The 21,650-nt window shown below is 40.4% G+C and overlaps 1 pseudogene; it reads right to left on the bottom strand.

Annotated features, from left to right (window-relative positions):
• The window catches only part of LOC114292599 (peroxisomal fatty acid beta-oxidation multifunctional protein MFP2-like), a 50,524-nt pseudogene extending 29,230 nt beyond the window's left edge, over positions 1–21,294 (bottom strand).
• Between the last annotated feature and the right edge of the window lie 356 nt (positions 21,295–21,650).

The following is a 21,650-nucleotide window of genomic DNA, read 5'->3' as shown; positions in this document are numbered from 1 at the left end:
GGGTGATGGGTTCCCTGCGGGGGATTGGGAGTGAGGGCAGAGGCGAGGGCGGGGGCAGGGATGGGAACGGGGACAGGAAATTTTGTACCTTCAGGGATTAGGGATGAGGAGTGTAATCCCTAGCCCGTTGCCATTCCTACTGAGGACAATCTAGGGGAATCGAATTTTTTTGTTTTCTTCATAATTTGTTTATTTTTTGGGTATATCATAAATTATGATTTTATCTTAGAGGGTAATTTGTGAAAAAATATAAGGTGTATTGAGAGTAAATTATAATCTTAAATAATTTAGTTGAAGTATTGAGAAATTAGTCGAACCAAATGATTTTCTAGGCGCAAATAATCAACCCTATACATTAATAACAGAATCCACCGTTTAATTACTTTTTTATTTTTATTTTTATTTTTTATCATTGTGTCTTGAGACACCGGGAGTGTCTGGTACAATTGTTAAAATAATTTATACATTACAACTTAACGAATTATAACTTTAATTAGAAGTTATTAATCTGTTTAGTGCAGCTGTTGGATTATAGATTTTACTGAGTAATACTTGGTAAATAAGCTATGAAATAATTTTTTCATGTGTAAATGTCATTTTTATCCCCTGTTAATTGTCAATTGAATTAACCTTTGTTAGTTGTAAATTTAGTTAATTTTTATTTTTTTGTTATTCACCACATTTCTCATTTTTTTTTTAAAAAAATCCATAATTCATTTTGGCCTTTTTCTATTTTCAAAAAAAAAAAAAAGAGAGAGAGGGTATAATTGTAAATTAAAATGCCCACATCATAAATTAATAATCAGGGGGTCGGCAGCTTCTTAGAATCGATTTTTTTTAGTTAAAATAATGTCACGCCCTAAAAAAAAATAATATTAAACCCATCAATAGAGACATACATTGAAATATAAAAGCTTCACTTTCTGCTATTCATCAGAGTTCCATTACCAAAAGTATTACATGTTAACAACAAAAGGAAATGCCCTAAAGGCTTACAACTTTCCAAGTTAACACTTAGTTACAACAAAAGAGTGCTAACTCATTTACACATTAAGCCCTTGGCTTGAATATACATGTAATACATCAAAGAAATAAAACAACAAAAGTCCGCCTGCCTCTAGCCTCCCAAGCTACGTCCTTGGATGTGGCATGCTACCTGTATCTGAAAATGATATTCCCATATAGGGTGAGCCACAGCCCAGTAGAAGTATACTAAACCAAATATGAACAATGACTAAAAGATTAGCAGTTGATAGATGGCTAACACTGATACTTTCCCTTATTACACTTTATAGTTTCATGACATACAAGTCCATGTTACAATCCATTTTCCAATTCTTTTCAATCCTCAATTTATAACCATGGCTCAGAACTTGGCCAAACAACTCATATGAGACAGTAACTCATATTAAACACTTCCCCATTTCATAATAGATAAGCATACTAGCTATATCACACACCAACAGATAAGCATACAAGCTATATCACACACCAACAGATAAGCATACAAGCTATATCATCACTTCCACAGATATGCATAAGAACACTATCACACTTCCAATGACAAGCATATGAGCTCTGTCAACACATTACTAGATAAGCATATGAGCTCTATCTATGGAGTCCATCCCCTATCTCCTCCCAACAACATCCGGTTTAGAGGTCCATCCCCTATCTTCCCCTAAACCGTGGAGTACATCCCCTATCTCCTCCAACACAACACAATGCATATAAACAATAATTATACACATCATCACACAACACATAAATTTAATGTATTCTTTCAACCGTCATACTCAATGACACATTCCAGTGATTAGTTTCAGTTTGCCTAATCATCATGCATTGTCTACAACAATCAAGACTATCCTCCACCGATAGCCCAAAGCAGTTATTTCTATACAGAAAATAAATGCAGCAATGGATATATAATCAACATTCCAACTAGGTGAGTGATAAATAATCCAACTACACCCTTTAATCCCATATCTTTCCAAATCAATTCCTCATTTCTCATAATTAATTATGCAAATTAATTAACCAATGTAATTAGGGCATTTTCCATAATTAACATTACAACCCTTAGGTTCCACTTTTGTTAATGTTTTAACATTAATTTCACTTTTCCCAAGCCAAACATGCATCTAGGATTTATATGGCTAAAACCCCAACTTTTGTAAATTTACACAAAAGCCCCAAACTTTCACAAATTACCAAACCAACTCCAATATCTCAAAATACTAAAATTTAAAGACAAACTCATAAAGAGTAGTAGTATATCCCTACTTCAAAGTTAGAGCTCGGATGGAGAAGAGACCAAAACCAAAGTGCTCCAAAGACCAAGATTCTCGGATCAAAACGACGCCCTCGACGATCAACACAACTTTTACAAAGGCCGAAGAGAAGGAGGATACTCTAACTAGATCAAACCCTAGAGAGAAGGGAGTTTCTAGAGAGAGAGGCTCTCAAAAATGAGTTTTAGAAAAAGTAGGAGAGAGAAAGAAAAGTAAAAAGTGATTTAAAATCACCCAGCGGATTACTCATATACGTATGACCCGCTCGAGCGGAGAACACAACGCTCGAGCGCCAAGAACAAAAATCTGAACACGCTCGAGCGCAATAAGGCCCGCTCGAGCGCCAAAACACAAGAATAAAGCACTTCCGCTCGAGTGCAAAAACCAGTCCGCTCGAGCGTAGATTTCCACCACCCAGAACTTATACCCAGAAAGTACTACCCGCTCGAGCGCCACCAAACCCGCTCGAGCTCTACCACTCGAGCGTAAACAAACCCGCTCGAGCGTAAAAATCACATCTGCAGAAGTTTTGCAGAAACACGAAATACTGGAGGTGTGCAATCCCCGCTCGAGCGCAAGATGACCCGCTCGAGCGGATCGCCTAAAAACTGGACAACAAGGAATTGAAACCAAAGCCTAACCAACCTGTAACAACCCTGCTCAAAACATCCTAAAACGCAATCAAGTGGAATTAAAGGACGACAACAAGATAGATACCACTACCAACTTCACGGAACCGAGTCCGGAACACAACAGAACAGTAAAGGGACAACCGGGATCGCTATAACCTCCCCCCCTTTAAGAATTTCGTCCCCGAAATTAAACACAAGTTTTTTAAAAGCAGGTTTTCTCCAATTTCAACAATATTGCAATATAATATTAAACAACCCGACCCATTACTGGTCGATCCCATCTCTTTTCAAGAGGCAAAACACAACATATAGTGCAAGTGCATTATCAGCATGCAATTTCCTTCCATTTCCAACATATATGGTTCACAGTTCATATCATAATCAATATACATGATACAACTTCAAATCTACAATATAGCCAACATATGCAATATCATAATCAACTTCCCATATCAAGGTAAGTTCTACAACATACTTCCATTAATATCAAAACATTACCAATGTTTTATAACTTAAAACATATATAAAGCTCTTAAGTCCAACAACATTACAAAATCTAAATACAAGATTACTCATCAATAAACAAGTCCGGATATTTCTCGCGGACCTCCAACTCACGTTCCCAAGTGGCTTCCTCCACTCCGTGATGTTTCCACAAAACCTTTACCAAAGGGATGGTCTTGCCACGCAGGACTTGATCCCGCCTATCCAAGACCCGAACCGGTCTCTCCTCATACGAGGCATCCTCATATACCTCTAAGTCGGTCCAATCTAATACATGCGATGGGTCCGGCTCATACTTCCGAAGCATACTCACATGAAACACGTCATGCACTCCGGACAACTGCGGCGGCAAGGCTAAACGATAAGCAACCTCGCCAATCCTCTCAAGGATCTCAAAAGGCCCAATAAACCGAGGGGATAACTTCCCACTCTTCCCAAACCTCATCAAACCTCACCTAGGTGATATCTTCAGAAAGACATGATCACCTATCTCAAACGCCAAAGGCCTCCTCCTACGGTCAGCATAACTCTTTTGGCGACTCTGGGCTGTAACAAGCCTCCTACGGATAAGCTCAACTTTCTCCGTCGTCTCTCTAACCAACTCCGGACCCAACAGAGGTGCGTCACCCACCTCGGCCCAACAAACCGGAGACCTACACGGTCGGCCATACAAGGCCTCAAACGGTGCCATACTGATGCTAGACTGAAAACTGTTGTTGTAGGCAAACTCCACCAATGGTAAGTGCCTCTCCCACGTCCCACTAAAGTCAAGGACACAACCCCGAAGCATATCCTCAAGGATCTGAATAGTACGTTCGGACTGCCCGTCAGTCTGAGGATGATAAGCCGTACTAAAGGTCAACTTAGTATCCATGGCACTCTGCAAACTCTGCCACAACCTAGCAGTAAAACGAGGATCTCTATCTGAGATGATCTTCACTAGGACCCCGTGCAATCTCACTATGTCCCGAATATACAAGTCTGCGAGATGAACTACCGAATCTCTCACGCGCATGGGAATGAAGTGTGCCGACTTAGTCAACCGGTCTACAACCACCTGTAGACACCCCATTTTTGACCGACCTTAAGACTCAGACGTCACTGATTGAGTGCTTGGTGATGTTTCATAATGTGCTCGTTCAGAAGTTTCAGAGTCGCGGCCGTGAGCCCTGCCTCCGGACTTCCGAACCCTCTTCTGTGCCTTGCCTCGGTTCGCGAACTAGGCTCGATTTTCTCTATTTCTTTTCCTGAGGGGAGGGAGGGGTCCTGTAGACCATCTCTCAGTGGCCGTGGGCTACATTTTATGGTCGTAGGCCATCTTGCCCATTTCGGAGCCTGGTTCCCGATTTTCGGAGCCGTCAGGCCGTGTGCCTCGGTTCGGGACCGCCTAACCATCTCGGTTTGCTCTGATTTTGGCATACATCTTATTTTCTCCCTTTCAAGGGACACTGGGGTCAGAGAAACCCACTTCGTGGCCGAACGCCACTTTCGGTGCTTGGCAGCCCATTTTTGGGACCCCGAACTGCGTGTTTTGGCCCCCGAGCATTCGTTTTGCATTGGTTTTCATCCATTTTTGGCAGGTACCTCTGTTTTATCGCCAGGAAGGTCACTGGAGGGTGGGAGGCCCACAATTATCTTGGCAACCAGTTATATTCCATTTTCACCTTCCGACACCCGTTTTTCGCACTTCCAAGCCAATGTTGAACACCTTGGAGCCACTTTCTTCAACCCCAAACCACATATTTGTGATGTACACACATGGGAGGACCCTAAAAGTTCATGGCCGGCCACTATTTCCATTTGACCCTTTTGAACCCCTCCTTCCGAGCCAATGTTGAACAACCTGGGCCCTTTTTCTTGAACTTTGAACCACATATTTGTGTTGTACACACATGGGAGGACCCTAAAAGTTAGTGGCTGGCCATTAATTCCATTTGACCCTTTTGAACCCCTCTTGAAAATGGCTTGTTCTCTCTCCTGTTTTAGAGTTTCCAAATTCGAACCACAGGGTTGTGATGAGAAGGCATGGAAGAACACCATTATGTGGTGGCCGGCCACTATTTAGAGTTGACCCTTTGGACCCCTAGCCGGCTGGCTAGGGGGGGTGGCCGGCCGGCCACCTGCAGCAAAAGTAATGGGCCGGCCATGTTCCTCTCTCCTTCCACTTTACAGCTGTACAGCTGTTTCCCCCAGAAAATATCTGTATCCGGGGGATATTTTGTGGGGGAACAAAAGCTTTTTTTTGGCTCCACTTTTGCCTAGAGTCTTCTCTCCCTCTCTTGCCTATATTGCTGGCCTCCCAACTCTAGAAAAAGGGTTACAAGAGTTGCTTGGAAGATATAGATACATATCACCCCATTTCCTTCAAGTTTTGGGCTCCATTTCTTCATCATCTTCAGGCTCTACCATCACCACTCCATTCCAGCAGCAAAGGAGGGGATTCCAGCAGCTTAGAGTCACCAAATCTGGTCCAAGAAGCAACAAAAGTGTTGGTCTTCAAAGGTAAGTCCAATTGCCCTCTTTTCTAGCTCATTTTTGCACCATCTCTAAGCCATACATGCTTGCTGATTTGAGCTCCAACCAAAACTGAAAGTGGCCTTCTTTTAAGCTCATTTTCTTGTTTCATTAAGGGCTCAACCCTGTTTGAGGCCCCCATATTGCACTTGCTTCAATATCCCCTTGTATGTCAATTTTCTTGCATGCTTTGGAAACCCATTATGCTTCCATTTTTGGGCGTTTTATAGTTCAGTAAATAGGCTTATTTTGAGCCCCTCTTCAACATTGAAGAAGGGCTCATCACTGTTTGAGGGATATTTTATACACTTCATGTTATATCCCTCTTTTGGTCCCCATTCTTGCATGCTTTGGCAGCCTATCATGCTTTGGTTTTTGGCCTTTTTACAGTTCTGAAAATAGTCTTATTTTGGCCCATTCTACATGTTTCATTAAGGTTCTTTGGCTGTTTGATGAATATTTTGCATACTTTGTGTTATAGCCACTTTTGAGCCTCATTTTGCATTGCATTTCTAGCATGTTTGTATACTGTTTTTGGGTTTTTACAGTTCTGTAAAGTTTCTTATTTTTGGCCCCTCTTCAATGTTTTTGAAGGGCCCTAACCTGTTTGGAGTTAGCAGCTGTGAGTTGCTTCATAATCCCATGTTTAGGACCATTTTTGCATGCCATTGTTGCCCTATCTTTGCTTGCTTTTTGGCCATGATTTGTACTGGTAAAATGCTAATTTTGGGGCTGCCTTGCTTCTGTCTATTCATTGCATATCCATATTGTGCATGTTTGGTATAGCTATAGGCCATTTCGGGTCCCAAAATTCATATTTCGGGACTATTCCTTGCATCGGGTGTGTTTTCGCCTCATTTCGGGGCTGTTTTCCCCCACTTTTCAGTGCTGAAATCCCATTAGCATGTTTGCATATCATTTCCCATGCCATAATTCGCATTTTTGCATTGCCTCGGTTTGCGTGCCCGCGTGCACGCATTTCGAGGCACTTCATTTTCACTCATCGGCCTCTTATGTGAGTGTAGCTAAGGCTCTCTCATGTTAGTATAAGTCCATGTTGCATTCTATATGCCATTTCCATGTCATTTGCATTGCGTATGCCATTGCCTCGGTTTGCGTGCCCGTGTGCACGCATTTCGAGGCACTTCATTTTCATTCATCGGCCTCTTATGTGAGTGTGGCTGAGGCTCTCTCATGTTAGTATAAGTCCATGTTGCATTCTATATGCCATTTCCATGTCATTTGCATTGCGTATGCCATTGCCTCGGTTTGCGTGCCTGTGTGCACGCATTTCGAGGCACTTCATTTTCATTCATTGGCCTCTTATGTGAGTGTAGCTGAGGCTCTCTCATGTTAGTGTAAGTCCATGTTGCATTCTATATGCCATTTTAGCCATATTGCATTGCGTATGCCATTGCCTCGGTTTGCGTGATCGTGTGCACGCATTTCGAGGCACTTCATTTTCATCCATCGGCCTCTTATGTGAGTGTGGCTGAGGCTCTCTCATGTTAGTATAAGTCCATGTTGCATTCTATATGCCATTTTCATGTCATTTGCATTGCGTATGTCATTTTCTCGGTTTGCGAGCCCGTGTGCACGCATTTCGAGGCATCTCTTTTTTACAGCATAGTGCATACTAGGTTGTATCTTAGATCGCATTCTGTCATTTTCTCGGTTTGCGAGCCCGTGTGCACGCATTTCGAGGCATCTCTTTTTCATAACATTGTGCATACTAGGCTGTATCTTAGTTGCATTCATGCATATCATGCATATTGCATCGTGTTCGGGATAGGAGTTAGCCCGGGCACGGGAAACGAGGTGCATTTCGTACTCCGAGTGACGGAACGTGTCTCAATTCCCAGTCACCGACACTCCGGACTACCCATGATGGAGTTAGGTTTTGTTGTGTTTATACGTGCATTCATTCCATATTGAGTTGCACATTTCGATTCCTCGGCCATCATGCATCGATATGCGTGATTGGTGGCACGAGGATCGAGGCATGCATATATCTGTGAAAATACATTGCCATGCCCCTTTCCTGCTCTCTGTTGCAGCAAAATGAAGAATCAGCAACTTTTTGGAGTTTGGCGCGCATTTCAAGAAAAGGTGTAAACAGAGGCTAATTGGGGCATCCCAGTGGATTTCCGCGCAAGGCAGCCCAGACATTCATCATTCATCAGGAGCAAGGCAGTCCCTGGCTTGCACGCCAGTTTTACAGCTTTCTTAGTTAATTTGATAAATTAATTAGGAATTTGTACATTATTTGGACTGTAACATTCGGACTGTAATATTCTTTTATTTGGGACTGTATATTTATTTGGACCCTCTGCGCGAGGGCACAACTGTAATAAGTGTGCGTGTGTGTGTTGTATGTCTTCCAACCCCACGTCTTTCTCCCTTTTATTTATCCGCTTATGATGGTTAGATTAGGGCATATTTCAATTAGCATACAGTATGACAGCATGTTTGCATCATTCATCTGTTTTGCATGCACCGGGCTCGGCGCATCATACTAACTGCATTTGTATTTCAATTCCAAATTGAATACATGTTAGCTGTAGCATTTCATATGCCATGTTTAGAATAGCCGAGCCTGCTATAGTTGCATTTTGCATGTGTTGCATTAGGCATTTCTGTATACTTATGATTCATGCATGGATTTCTAATGAATGTCTGTTTTGGCTTGGAGTACTCGGTAAGTTTTATGCTTTAGCATCCTTGCATGCGTGTGAGTGAGTGCCATGAATAGCATGCTTGCCATGAGGATAATTGCTTATGTGATATATCTGCCTGAATGCCTGTGGGTGAAGGTTGGATTATCTGAATTGGAATAATTCATCAAATGTTTTGTTCCAATTCGGGCGGCCCAGTCTATACTTATATGTTGTGTGCATCACATAGTAACCTAGGCTAATAACCGGAATAAGAACACACAATGTTTTCAAAAATTGATATCATGGTTAGTAGAGGCCGATCTTTGATCGGGCGAGCGGGGGTGCTCACGAAGTGACCTTCCCTAATCGTACCCAAGTTCTCGAGCCGAGGCAACTTTGGTGATGACGGACATGTGGCCTTAGGCAAACGAGTCAGGGTTTCCTAAATTTCCCCAAAATAAAATATTTAGGTGGCGACTCTGTATCTGGCAAAGCAGTCCATGCTTGGCACTTCTTTCAAAAAAATCTGTTTTTCTCAAAACGATTTGCCGGATTTGGACTCTTTGGTTCAGACTTAGAACCGTGACAAATTTGAGAGTCCTGAGCTGTAGTGACCCCAAATGAACGGAACGGAAGCTCGACCCTCCCGAGGGCGTTCGGGGACGTTTACACCACCCAAATAGCATCACTACCCCGCTGAGTCCTCGGAAGACCTATAATGAAGTCCATAGTGACATGCTCCCACTTCCACTCGACAATAGGCAAGGGTTACAACAAACCCGCTGGCCTCTGATGCTCGGCCTTCACTTGTTGGCAAGTAAGGCACTTAGACACGAAAACTGCCACATCTCTCTTCATACCCCGCCACCAAAACTGGCGACCCAAGTCCCGATACATCTTAGTACCTCCCGGATGCACCGCAAGGCGTGAATGATGGAACTCTCGGAGTACTTCCTCTCGGCAAGACTCTGGCACAAACAAACGGTCTCGGTATCTCACACTCAGGTCGGGATACACCGTCAAACCCTTCTCAACTTTCCCACTGGAGATCTTCTCTCGGAAGGACTCTACCTTAAGGTCACCTCTCTGTGCCTCTAACACTCTAGTTACAAGTGTAGGCTGCGCAACAACAGAAAACAAGGCCGCAGTCTCAACAGATTCGCCCAGATGCAAATCAAACTCGCCAAGTACACCCAACATCCCCCATTCCCGGATGGCTATACAAGCTACATCACTCATGGACTTCCTACTAAGGGCATCGGCCACAGCATTGGCCTTCCCTGGGTGATAGTGCAACTCAAAATCATAGTCCTCAATGAACTCCATCCATCTCCTCTGCCTCAAATTCAAGTCTCTCTGTGTAAACAGATACTTCAAACTCTTGTGGTCCGAGAACACCTCGAACCTTTCACCATAAAGGTAGTGCCTCCAAATCTTCAAGGCAAAGATTACTGCCGCTAACTCTAGGTCGTGTGTAGGGTAATTCTTCTCATGAATTTTTAACTGACGTGAGCCATAAGCTACCACTTTCCCCTCTTGCATCAACACACAACCCAAACCCTCTCATGAGGCATCACAATAAACCGCGTAACCCGACCCTCTCTCCGGAATAATCAAGACCGGAGCAGTGGTCAATCTAACCTTCAACTCTTGGAATGACTTTTCACAAGTCTCACTCCACGCAAACTTGACCCCTTTCCGCGTCAATCTAGTCAACGGCGAAGCTAACCTGGAGAAATCCTTCACAAACCGACGGTAATACCCAGCTAATCCCAAAAAACTGTGGATCTTAAACACACTCTTAGGTTGTGCCCAATCTTGCACTGCCTCAACCTTGGATGCATCAACGGACACCCCTTCCCCGGATACCACGTGGCCTAAGAATTTGACTTCCCTTAGCCAGAACTCACACTTCCCAAACTTGGCATACAGCCTATGGGCTCTAAGCGACTCAAGCACCACTCTAAAGTGTTCCTCGTGCTCCTCCTCAGAAGGCGAATAGATAAGAATGTCGTCCACGAAAACGACTACAAATCGATCCAAGAATTCCCGGAAGACCCAATTCATCAAGTCCATAAAGACTGCCGATGCATTGGTAAGCCCGAATGGCATCACCAAAAACTCATAATGGCCATACCGCGTACGGAATGCTGTCTTAGGAATATCCTCCTCCCTGACCCTCAACTGGTGGTAACCCGATCTCAAGTCTATCTTAGAGAAACAACGGGAACCCTTCAATTGGTCAAACAAATCATCTATACGGGGCATAGGGTACTTATTCTTGACCGTAGCTCGATTCAACTTTCGGTAGTCGATACACAATCTCAAGGCACCATCTTTCTTTTTAGCAAAGAGGGCCGGTGCTCTCCACAGCGAAACACTAGGGCAAACAAAACCCTTATCTAGCAATTCCTGGAGCTGAACTTTCGACTCAACCAACTCTGCTGGGGCAAAACGGTAAGGTGCCATAGAAATCGGTGCCATAGAAATCGGTGCCGTACCGGGCACTAGATCAATAGAGAACTCAATCTCTCGGTGAGGTGGCAAACTAACAAGGTCTTCAGGAAAGACATCCGAATATTCACAAACCACCCTCGGCAACACAAGCTGGGTCTCACCACACTCACCACTCTCAAAGCTAGCCAGTAGACCACTAAGCTCGCTCCACCCTCGCGAATCATACCCCGGTGGAAAAACACTACCAACTCGGTCTCCCAAGAAATGGAACCACTCCCCGCTCAAGGTACATAACGTAACCCTCTGGTGGTAGCAATCGATAACAGCCCGGTATGACGATAGCCAGTCCATACCCAGAATAACATCAAAACCCTTCATGGGCATAACAACAAAAGGAAAAGGAAGCCTATGGTCGGCGACTTCTATATCACAACCTCTAACACCTTGTTTCAAGATCAACTCACCACCAATAGGCGATACCACACAAATAGGAGATGCTAACTGTGCCAACTCTAATTCCAAAACAGATGCAAATGCAGCAGATACAAAAGAATGAGATGCACCCGTGTCAATCAACACACTAGCAACCGAGTTGCAAAACAGAAAAATACCTCTCACTACTGATGGAGCCGGTACTAGATCCTACGCGGTAACAGCATACACGCACCCTGTAGGCCCCTGATCCACCTGCTCACCCCTCGGAGCATACGACTGCTGCACTGACTGGGATGACAAAGCTCCCGGATTGGCCCTCGAGGCCTACACAGACTGAGCTGGCTGATAACTCTGCGTCTGCCTAGAACCAGACGCTCCTGAAGTAGCACTCAACTGCGGGCAATACCTCTTCAGGTGCCCAGGCTGACCACACTGATAGCAAGACAAGGGCTGGCCGCTGCCCTGACTCTGGCCCTGAGGTCTAGCTGAAGAGAAAGCAGTTCGCTGACCCCCTCCCTTCTGTGGGCAAACCGAAGACTTGTAACCCAGCTGGCCACATGCAAAACAAGTCAAGCCTCCCTGACTGCCTCTCCCAGAGCTTGAACTCGGCACCGGAAAGGTCGATCTAGCAACTCCCCCCTGAGACTGCTGAGGGTTATAACCCCTCTGTCTCCTACCATCACCCTGACCCTCCTGGCCCCGCTTGGAGCCTTTATGTTTCTCCTCGTCCTCCTCCTGCATCATAAGCTCCATATGAGCCGCAGCATCCACTAAATGTCTATACTCTCGAATGTAAGACCTACCAACCCTCAACTTGAGGCCCCGCCTCAACTTCCGCTCAAACTCATAGCAACGGCGTTCTTCGGACGCCACCAACTCAGGTGCAAACCTGGACAAACTAGTAAAAGTGGCCTCAAACTCTGCCACAGACATACCCTGCTAATTGAGCCGGCTAAACTGATCCCTCAGCTTCTCCCTAGCCACTGCAGATAAGAACCTCTCCTGGAAAGCATTCACAAACGCCTCCCATGTACCACTAACACGAGCCTTCTCGTACTTCCACCATTGACCCGCATCTCCCTTCAGCTGGAAAGATGACAAGGTCACTTTCAATGCTCCGTCCTCGATGCCAAGCATCTCGAACGTCTTACTCATTTGTTCTAACCACTCGTCAGCCTTCAGTGGTTCCTTTAGATCTCCAACAAACTCATCCGGGTTAGACCGGAAGAACTCCCTCTTCAAGAAAGAAGGCCTTGCCTCAGCTGCCTGATTCCCAGCTCTGAGAATACCCAAAGCTCCTGCTATCTCTCTTGCCAAGGCACTCATAGCCTACTGACCCGCTGGCTCGGCCACATTGGCCTGACCAACACCATCCTGCACTGCCGGAATATCATCCGGTAAAGGTACTTCCTGCCTCGCAGGCCTACCATGCCTAGCACCTCTTCCTCGCCCTGACATCCTAATAAAGGTAATACAGAATGTTAGCACATTCACAAATGTGCCAAAACTAAACACTCGCGTCCTAATGCATGGACAACTGTAATTCACTCCACGTAAGCACATAAACACATAAGCACTTACGAATTTCATCTCCGGATAATGATAGTCCCGAGGCATTACTAGAGTTCCGATTAGAAACAGCATTGATCAAGTGCCTTTCCAACAAGACTCACAGAAACCCAAGGATCCAATCAACATCCTAGAAACCAAATCCCATACCCACGTAGTCACATAAGCATGTTATCAATTAAGCACATAGCATATGACACTACATCTAAGTCTCTATCAAGCGAGACAAACCCATTGTGAACCTAATCACTTCCCACGTACCCAAAGTATTCGAACCCGGTACGCTCTGATACCAAGTTGTCATGCCCTCAAAAAAAATAACATTAAACCCATCAATAGAGACATACATTGAAATATAAAAGCTTCACTTTCTGCTATTCATCAGAGTTCCATTACCAAAAGTATTACATGTTAACAACAAAAGGAAATGCCCTAAAGGCTTACAACTTTCCAAGTTAACACTTAGTTACAACAAAAGAGTGCTAACTCATTTACACATTAAGCCCTTGGCTTGAATATACATGTAATACATCAAAGAAATAAAACAACAAAAGTCCGCCTGCCTCTAGCCTCCCAAGCTACGTCCTTGGATGTGGCATGCTACCTGTACCTGAAAATGATATTCCCATATAGGGTGAGCCACAGCCCAGTAGAAGTATACTAAACCAAATATGAACAATGACTAAAAGATTAGCAGTTAATAGATGGCCAACACTGATACTTTCCCTTATTACACTTTACAGTTTCATGACATACAAGTCCATGTTACAATACATTTTCCAATTCTTTTCAATCCTCAATTTATAACCATGGCTCAGAACCTGGCCAAACAACTCATATGAGACAGTAACTCATATTAAGCACTTCCCCATTTCATAATAGATAAGCATACTAGCTATATCACACACTAACAGATAAGCATACAAGCTATATCACACACCAACAGATAAGCATACAAGCTATATCATCACTTCCACAGATATGCATAAGAACACTATCACACTTCCAATGACAAGCATATGAGCTCTGTCAACACATTACTAGATAAGCATATGAGCTCTATCTATGAAGTCCATCCCCTATCTCCTCCCAACAACATCCGGTTTAGAGGTCCATCCCCTATCTTCCCCTAAACCGTGGAGTACATCCCCTATCTCCTCCAACACAACACAATGCATATAAACAATAATTATACACATCATCACACAACACATAAATTTAATGTATTCTTTCAACCGTCATACTCAATGACACATTCCAGTGATTAGTTTCAGTTTGCCTAATCATCATGCATTGTCTACAACAATCAAGACTATCCTCCACCGATAGCCCAAAGCAGTTATTTCTATACAGAAAATAAATGCAGCAATGGATATATAATCAACATTCCAACTAGGTGAGTGATAAATAATCCAACTACACCCTTTAATCCCATATCTTTCCAAATCAATTCCTCATTTCTCATAATTAATTATGCAAATTAATTAATCAATGTAATTAGGGCATTTTCCATAATTAACATTACAACCCTTAGGTTCTACTTTTGTTAATGTTTCAACATTAATTTCACTTTTCCCAAGCCAAACATGCATCTAGGATTTATATGGCTAAAACCCCAACTTTTGTAAATTTACACAAAAGCCCCAAACTTTCACAAATTACCAAACCAACCCCAACATCTCAAAATACTAAAATTTAAAGACAAGCTCATAAAGAGAAGTAGTATATCCCTACCTCAAAGTTAGAGCTCGGATGGAGAAGAGACCAAAACCAAAGTGCTCCAAAGACCAAGATTCTCGGATCAAAACGACGCCCTTGACGATCAACACAACTTTTACAAAGGCCGAAGAGAAGGAGGACACTCTAACTAGATCAAACCCTAGAGAGAAGGGAGTTTCTAGAGAGAGAGGCTCTCAAAAATGAGTTTTAGAAAAAGTAGGAGAGAGAAAGAAAAGTAAAAAGTGATTTAAAATCACCCAGCGGATAACTCATATACGTATGACCCGCTCGAGCGGAGAACACAACGCTCGAGCGCCAAGAACAAAAATCTGAACACGCTCGAGGGCAATAAGGCCCGCTCGAGCGCCAAGACACAAGAATAAAGCACTTCCGCTCGAGCGCAAAAACCAGTGCGCTCGAGCGTAGATTTCCACCTCTCAGAACTTATACCCAGAAAGTACTACCCGCTCGAGCACCACCAAACCCGCTCGAGCTCTACCGCTCGAGCGTAAACAAACCCGCTCGAGCGTAAAAATCACATCTACAGAAGTTTTGCAGGAACACGAAATACTGGAGGTGTGCAATCCCCGCTTGAGCGCAAGAAGACCCGCTCGAGCGGATCGCCTAAAAACTGGACAACAAGGAATTGAAACCAAGGCCTAACCAACCTGTAACAACCCTGCTCAAAACATCCTAAAACTTAATCAAATGGAATTAAAGGACGACAACAAGATAAATACCACTACCAACTTCACAGAACCGAGTCCGGAACACAACAGAACAGTAAAGGGACAACCGGGATCGCTATAAATAAGTTGCTAAAATTAGAAGTTGTTTGAAATAAATTTAAACAAACAATCCAAAATAACTTTTCCAAAACTAAAATCCATTTTCACAAAATTTGATTTTAGTGCAATCATTTACTTCCAAAACCAAAATCCATTATCACAAAATTTGATTTTACCAAAATAAGATGCATTGGATTTTATTTGAAAAGGCCCAATTACACTAGAGAAAATTAGTAAAACATCCCTCTCCAACTTTGTATAGTCAGAGGGATCCAAGATTTTTTTTATTAGTTAAGGTCCCTTAACATTTTCACAGAGAAAATTTGACTCAGAGAAATTTCGCCTGACTCAAAAAAATTTCACCTCCAACTCAAAGATATTTCAATCTTCACAAAAAAAAAAAAAAAAAAAAAAAATTGAAATTTCTCTGGTACGATCATAGAGAAATTTTTCTTTGAAATCAGAAAAAATTTATGTAAAAATTGAAATTTCTCTAAGTCGGAGCAAAATTTCTCTAAATCGAATTTTCTCTGTAAAAATATTGATGAACCTTAACTATTATAAAAATATTATATGTAATTTATCTTATAAAAACTTAATATCAGAAACCTTAAAAAAAATTTCCCATTGCACTATATATAACATAAAAATAAAATAATTAATCCTCTTAGTAAAATGAGGTAATTTTTTTATTTTTTTTCTAAAGATAAATATGTTTCCACATATTTCATTTGATATGTTTAGGTCTTTTTATGAAACAAAAATTCAAATTTATGTTCATAATGACAACATTACAAATTTGGAATGTTACATAAAACATGATTTCAACATTCAATGAGCCAAATCTTTTAATAATTAAAGATGAAAATAAGTTAACTATTTTAGATTTAAAAAATAATAAAAAAAATAGATATATTTTTAGAGTAATTTTTTTTAAGGTCTCTGATATTAAGATTTTATAAAATAAATGACATATAATATTTTCATAGTACTTGAGGTCTCTCAACATTTTCATAGAGAAAATTCAACTAAGAGAAATTTTGTTCATCTTAGAGAAATTTTGGCCCCGACACAGAGAAATTTCAATTTTCACAAAGAAATTTTGCCTAACTCAGAGAAATTTTGGGCCCAACACAGAAAAATTTCAATTTTCACTCAAAGAAAATTTTAAAATTTTATAGTATGATTACAAAGAAATTTCATTGAGGGACCTTAACTAATAAAAAAATATCTTGGATCTCTCATACCGTATAAAATTTGAGATAAATATTTCACTAATTTTCTTTTTTTTATTATTATATATTTAATGAACTTTCTTTTTTCAAACCATTAAATTTCTTACCATATATTAAGGGAATTTGAGGAGCATGTTGGACTCATTACGGACTTTGTTTCAATGATTTGAACTGTTAATTTCGTAAAATTTTCAATGTATTTCATTAATAAAAAATTCAGGTTAATCTGATAATCGTAATATTTTCATTTTATTATTATTATATTTGTTTCCAAAAAATAGATTTTTTTTTTCAAAACGGTAATACTACAAATCTAGACTTAACTACCTAGAATTGTCATCTTGTGATTCATATTTATTTTACACATGGATCCCGCACTACACAAATTATATCTCAACCACACAACTTTCATTTGGGGCACATTCAGGGTTTGTAAGTGGGGTTCATGGCATTTTCTTTTATCAAAAACATACTTGTCTATTTTTTTCATAAACAAACACGATAAAATGAAAATGTTGCAATTATATATTTGATCTGATTTCTTATGAAGGATATATATTGAGAGAAAATGAACTACTTAAATTATGGAAACAATACTTGTAATGAGCCCATAGACCACGAAACTTTAAATTTAAGAAAAACCTAAGCCTTTAAAAAATAGTTTGGGATGAAATGAATGAAGCGTGGCATCAGTCTTTTTAAACGTATGTAGAATTAAATATAATTAACTCCTTATCTCTATGTTATGGTATGTGGATCAACAATGCTAAGAACACATAAGATAAAAAAACATAATATACATATATGTCTCACAATTACTGGGTCTCACATCATGTATGCTTCATTCATTCTGAGACATTTGTGTTTGATCTCCTGTGTATTTAGACTTATTAACCAACAATGCTAAGAATACTGATGATCAATACACATAATGCACACATATACCTCACAAATGGTAGGTCCCATACGTATGTCTTACAACATCTAAGTCCCACCTTGTGAGACATTTTTGTTAAATTATGCATTCGGTATTTTGTGCATTTAAACTTGTTGTATGTGGATCAACAATTTTAAGAACATAAAGAACCAAACACAGATAAGGTGAATCTCATATATGGGTCTCACATTATGTAGTCCATTATGTTTTTGATTTTCTATGCATTGGGAGTTATTTTTTTGTAATTTTTTTGTTGGCTTATTTTTATCTTTAATAAAAAAAATTAAAACAAATTTGAGACTTCTGAATTATATATTCGACGAGACAAATCATAAAATTAAAAAATTAAAAAGAGTTAAAAAAAATAAAAAAATAGTGTACTTGTTTAGTTTATTTTGGCTTTTTCATTTTTCTTAAATTTTGTTTAAAAAAATAATTCTAAATTCATCTACATAAAGTGGATCGGAAAACAAAAAATTCTTTGTATATATGAACCCCAAATATGAAAGTAAAGTACACAAATATAATTATATATATATATATAAAATAAGGGTAAATTATAAATATACCTTCTGAAGTTTGTTTAAAATATAAATTATTCTTTATTGTTTAAAAAATTACAAATATCTCATTGTTAGTATTTTTTTTAACAGAATTAACTGAAAAAATGAAATTCATAATTGTTCTCCTATACAATAATAAAATTATCTAAATTATTAATTGAAACATATTTCTAACATCATTAAAAACTGTTGATTAACTTGATGATTTATTAATAAAATGAGTGGTTTGTTATAAAATTAGAAATCTCAAAGGGTGGAATGTAATTTTCAAAACCACAGAAACAATTCGTATTTTAATCAAATCTCAGAGGATGCATTTATAATTTACCCTATAAATAATAATATTAAGTGTCATAAAAAAAATATTTTAATATTTATTTAATAATACTTAATATTACTCGAAAAATATTTTGGAACTCTAATTCTTGAGTGACAATGAGTCTTTTTGAAACTCTAAATCTTAAGTGACAACGAGTCTTACCTACTATGATGTGATGTTTTAGTCTTAAATTATTTGTTTATTTTTTTCTTCTTGTTATATCATTAATATTCTATTAAAATATTAAAATTAATACTTTGAATCATTGTCATTAATACTCTATTAAAATACCAAAATTACTCATTCCTATCATTTTATCTCTGACTTCAATTACATTATAAACGCACCCCAACGTCACCGTGGACAGCCGAGCACGATACCACCAAGTCTATAAATAACAATCTCTCCCCTCTCTCTCTCTCTCTCTCTCTCTCTCTTCATCACAGTTGCAACAAAGGTTGAGGCACTTTTAGAGAGAGAAAAGGCTTAATTTCTAGAGAGAGAAAGAAATGGAGAGAAACAACAACAACAGGAGAGGAAGAACGGTGATGGAGATCGGAGCTGATGGGGTGGCTATCATCACCATCATCAACCTTCCCATCAATTCTCTCTCCCTTGATGGTACTCTCTTCATCTTCTATTTCTTTTTTTCTTTTTTTTGGTTTTCCCATAGGTTGTCCGAGCCAGCTTAATGTTGGAAAAAAATGGTTTTTTGGTGACTTTAATTAAATATTAAAGTGGGTCTCAACCATCTATTGAGTTGGGTCTAAGTGGGTCTAGATACTTTGCAATGAGATCTTTACACCACAAATAGAATGGCCAAAAACCACTGAGATTTGAATGAGAAATTGCCTCATGAAGTTAGCTTCATGAAAGAGTTAATGGGGTTTGTAACTCCTGCCTTTATTACAGAGTTTAATAGAGCATTAATGGGGTTTGTAACTCCTGCATTAATGGGGTTTGTAACTCCTGCCTTTATTGCAGAGATTGATGGTGCATTAGTGACCAGCCATAAAGGCTGGAGGTTTCTCCTCTCTCCCCTATACATGTATAAATTGAGACCTTCCTGTCAAGTCTCAAACACAGAAATTGTTTCTTCCATTTTTTAGTCAGTTTGCTAGAAATTTCTACAGTGAGAGAGTGCTGCCACTGTTTTTGTTCGCTAAGCTAGACAGAAAGTGCTTCTGCCATAGCTGGTTTTGACCGTCGTATCCTAGGAGACAGACGCCAGGATTCCTCAAGCACTCGACCTGTGAGGCGGCAAAATCTGTTTTAAGGAAACTGCTTCCATGCAGGCTTCGGTTTCGTCTCTTTACCCTTTTATTGTTTTGTGTATTTCTATTGAAATTTAGTTGTAATTATCAGCATATGTTCTTGGTATATAATTTGATTTCTTCATAAATCTATTTATTTGATTTCACAATTTGAACAACACTTAACGCGCACCTACGGCTGGCCACGAGGTGTTGCAGCGGCCGGAACTCGAATTGGGGTGCAAACCCAGAGTCTTACTCAACGGTGGACAAGCCACTGGGCAACAAGCTCGTGGTTCATTTTCTTTTTCTATATATGTATTTTTATGTATATATATTACTCACTCATCGTCATCTTCAATTTTGCTTCATGTTGTTGTGCTTCAATTTCATTCTTATCTGTTTTGAGTTTTTTTTTCCATTGTTAATTATGGTTTTCTCTAAGCTTGTTGATACAATTGTTTCAGTAATATTTTTAAGGAAAATGTTTTTTTCCCCGATTTCCTCCCCCCGAATCCCCCGAAAGAGAGAAAGAGGAGAGAAAGAGAGAAAGAAAAGAGGGAATGGAGAGGGCCCCTCCTTGCCGCCGCCGACCAGAACCGATTGAGAGCTCGAAAGGGAGTCCCCCGAATCCCCCTAATTCCAAAAACGACGCTGTTTTTGTATTTTTTTTTTTCAGAAGCAGAAAATCAAAAGGAAGAAGGAGAAGAGAAGGAAGGAGGAGGAGGAGGAGGACAGGAGGGGGCCATAATCACAAGAGGAGGAGGAGGCGGAGGCAGAGCTAGAGGCAACGGCGGTTGGAGGCGGGGCTGCGACGAGCTGCTGCTACGACGATCGGAGCTGCTCGACGATCGGCCAGTCAGTAGCGGCAAAGAGGGGCCCTCTCCATTCCCTCTTCTCTTTATCTATTTCTCTCTTTATCTCCTCTTTCTCTCTTTCGGGGGATTCGGGGGGGAGGAAATCGGGGGAAAAAACATTTTTCATAAAAATATTACTGAAACAATTGTATCAACAAGCTTAGAGAAAACCATAATTAACAATGGAAAAAAAAACTCAAAACAGATAAGAATGAAATTAAAGCACAACAACATGAAGCAAAATTGAAGATGACGATGAGTGAGTAATATATATACATACAAATACATATATCGAAAAAGAAAATGAACCACGAGCTTGTTGCCTAGTGGCTTGTCCACCATTGAGTAAGACTCTGGGTTTGCACCCCAATTCGAGTTCCGGCCGTTACAATACCTCGTGGCCAGCCGTAGGTGCGCGTTAAGCTGGCTTGGACACCCTATGGGAAAACCAAAAAAAAAAAGAAAGAAATAAAAGATGAAGAGAGTACCATCAAGGGAGAGAGAATTGACGGGAGGGTTGATGATAGTGATGATAGCCACCCCATCAGCTCCGACCTCCATCACTGTTCTTCCTCTCCTGTTGTTGTTGTTTCTTCCCATTTCTTTCTCTCTCTAGAAATGAAGCCTTTTCTCTCTCTAAAAGTGCCTCAACCCTTGTTGCAACTGTGATGAAGAGAGAGAGAGAGAGAGAGAGGGAGAGATTGTTATTTATAGACATGGTGGTATCATGCTCGGCTGTCCACGGTGACATTGGGGTGAGTTTGTAATCTAACTGAAGTCAGAGATAAAACGATAGGAGCGAGTAATTTTGGTATTTTAATAGAGTATTAATGAAAATGATTCAAAGTATTAATTTTAATATTTTAATAGAGCATTAATGATATAACAAGAAGAAAAAAAATCTATATAATAAGGAA

The sequence above is a fragment of the Camellia sinensis genome, chromosome 7, assembly GCF_055761805.1.
Source record: "Camellia sinensis isolate YWXY chromosome 7, ASM5576180v1, whole genome shotgun sequence".
NCBI classification, from domain to species: domain Eukaryota; kingdom Viridiplantae; phylum Streptophyta; class Magnoliopsida; order Ericales; family Theaceae; genus Camellia; species Camellia sinensis.
The sequence above is the reverse complement of the archived record's forward strand: the minus strand, read 5'-3'. Positions and strand labels throughout refer to the sequence as shown.